This window comes from Chanos chanos, chromosome 9, assembly GCF_902362185.1.
Source record: "Chanos chanos chromosome 9, fChaCha1.1, whole genome shotgun sequence".
In the NCBI taxonomy this organism is placed as follows: Eukaryota; Metazoa; Chordata; class Actinopteri; order Gonorynchiformes; family Chanidae; genus Chanos; species Chanos chanos.
In genome coordinates, this window is record NC_044503.1 from 3,843,708 (window position 1) to 3,846,207 (window position 2,500).

The window sequence follows — 2,500 nt, forward strand, 5'->3', positions numbered from 1 at the left end:
GTTTGGTTTTGGGTTCTTGCTGGTCTGTGTGTGTGTGTGTGTGTGTGTGTGTGTGTGTGTGTGTGTGAGATCGGTAACTGCAGAGTGTAAACTCGTCTTGGTCTTGGTCTTGATTAGACAGGGCTGTGTTACACGGGCTGAAGCCCAGGTTCAGACCAATGGACAGATGAAAGTATTCATTCACTGTGTCACTTCAAGCTGACAGATCTCTGCAGATAATTACACCAGCCCTTCTTAATGACTCCACAGCCTCTGAAACCCCATCTCCTCTTCCTCTGGAAAACCAGAAAGAGAGAGAGAAAGAGAGAGAGAGATGGAAGAATAGAGGGCATGGTTTATTTATGTCTCCTCACAGGAAGGAGAAGCGCTTGGAGCAGAAAAATGAGGGAGAAGTGAAAAGGAGAGCAGGGGGTTAAATTCAGCAGAGCTGCTGTGTGTCTGTTTGTGTTTTTGTGTGGCATTAGGGGGAGGAGGGAGGGAGAGAGAGAGAGAGAGAGAGAGATGAGATAGTGGTAGCAGTAGAACACAGGCTGAGGAGTGGAGGGGGTCTGGGGGTTGAGAAAGAAAGAGATAGTGATGGAGAGAGAGAGAGAAAGAGAGAGAGAGGCAGTGACAGTAGTTAAGCACAGACAGGACCATCCAAAGCCACAGGCTTCTTTAAACTCCATCTTCATCCTTTGCTTTCTCTCTCTCTCTCTCTCTCTCTCTCTCTCTCTCTCTCTCTCTCTCTGTCTCTCTCTCTCTTTCTCCCTCTCTCTCTTTCTCTCTCCCTCTCTCTCTCTCTTCCTCTCTCCGTTTCTTGTCTCTCTCACTGGCGGCCAGCTGGATGATTGACAGCCTGGGGGGGGTTTTAATGGGCACTAGAGAGCAGGAGCTGAGGTCGGGGTTGTCATGGCAACAAGGCGAGCGGGGCCGTGTGCTCACTCTACCTGAGCGCGATGGAGAGAGAGTTGCAGCCTTGCTGTGGGCTTTCGGCAGAAACAAACAAACAGACAGACAGACAGACAGATAGACAAATAAACAAATAAACAAGCAGATGTGGCCTCTCACACTGACCGGAACACAGTTCATTCTCCACCTCCCAGCATGCATCTGGTGCACCCCACTCTTAATGAGTCGAGGGAACTAACTCATTCCCAGGGATTTTTCTCTCTCTCTCTCACACTGTTTGTGTGTGCCTGTGTGTGTGTGTGTTTATGCCTGTGTGTGTGTGTGTGTGTGTGTGTGTGTGTGTGTGTGAGCATGTGTGCATGCGAGTGAGCAAAACAGGGGAGCAAGAACAGCAGTTCTCCAGTTGCCTCAGTTCAAAGTGTGTAGTTTCCAGTAATCAGATACTGGTTACTAGAGTGGTCAGATGAGCGATCGTAGCCGCCACACAGTGCAGTGTCTAATCAACACTTGTACGCTGTTCATTTGGGTGGTAAAGCTGACTAAACAGAACACTGAATAGGGTAAAAGGACATATCCCTGTGTGGCAGAGATGAGGTTCTCTGTGCTGTGTTTTTGGGGTTTTTTTTTGTATTTTTAGGGATGGAAAAAAAAGATAGAGGGGGAGTGAGTGTGTTGAGTGCCTGTACATGCATGAGTTTGTATGGGGGGGGGGGGGGGGGGGGGGGCGGGCGGCAGCCAGGGCCAACAAACCCTTACCTGCTCTGTGTGTGTGTCTGTGAGTGAGAGAGAGGGAGAGGGTGAGAATGAAAGGGAGAGTGAGAGAGTATGTGTGAGTGTGTGTATATTTATCAGTGAGTGTGTGTGTGTATTTATCAGCGAATGTGTTTATGTCTGTGTATTTATCAGTGAACGTGTGTGTGTGTGTGTATTTATCAGTCAATGTGTGTATGTATTTATCAGTGAATGTGTGTGTATGTATTTGTCAGTGAATGTGTGTGTGTGAGTGTGTGTATTTATCAGTGACTACGTGTGTGTGTGTGTGTGTGTGTATTTATCAGTGAATGTGTTTGTGTGTGTGTGTATTTATCAGTGAATGTGTTTGTGTGTGTATATTGATCAGTGAGTGTGTGTGTGTGTGTGTGTGCGCGCGTGTGTGTATTTATCAGTGACTGTGTGTGTGTGTGTGTTGGGGGTTGTGTGTGTGTGTGTGTGTGTTGGGGGTTGTGTGCCTGGGCCCTTTGGCCTGTGGCTGTCTGGGCAGTAAGGGTCAGTCAGGGAGGGGGAGGGGGAGGGGGGAGGGGGTGTGGCTAAATGGCCAGGAAAAGGATCACGTTACATCGAGAACGAGAACCAGCAACGCACACACACACACACACACGAGAGCTTGGGAAAGACTGCAGATCTAGTGCTGTGTGATAGTTGTCCTGACGGTAACGGGTACATTTTTTTTTTCTCTGGGTTGTTCTGTCTGTACCGTCTTTAACACAGCGTGCGTGAGGTAGGACGGGTTCTGGTGTGAAAAGGAGGGCGGGGAGACACAGATGTGGTGTCTTCTTCTTGTTGGCATTTTCTCTCTGTCCTTTTTAGCCAACGTGTTCAGAGCCCTTTA

General features: G+C 48.6%; 1 protein-coding gene across 6 annotated transcripts in view; it reads left to right on the top strand.

The window, feature by feature from the left end:
• ssbp4 (single stranded DNA binding protein 4) overlaps window positions 1-2,500 on the top strand; it is a 64,530-nt gene that overhangs the window by 46,390 nt on the left and 15,640 nt on the right. The window lies entirely within an intron of this gene.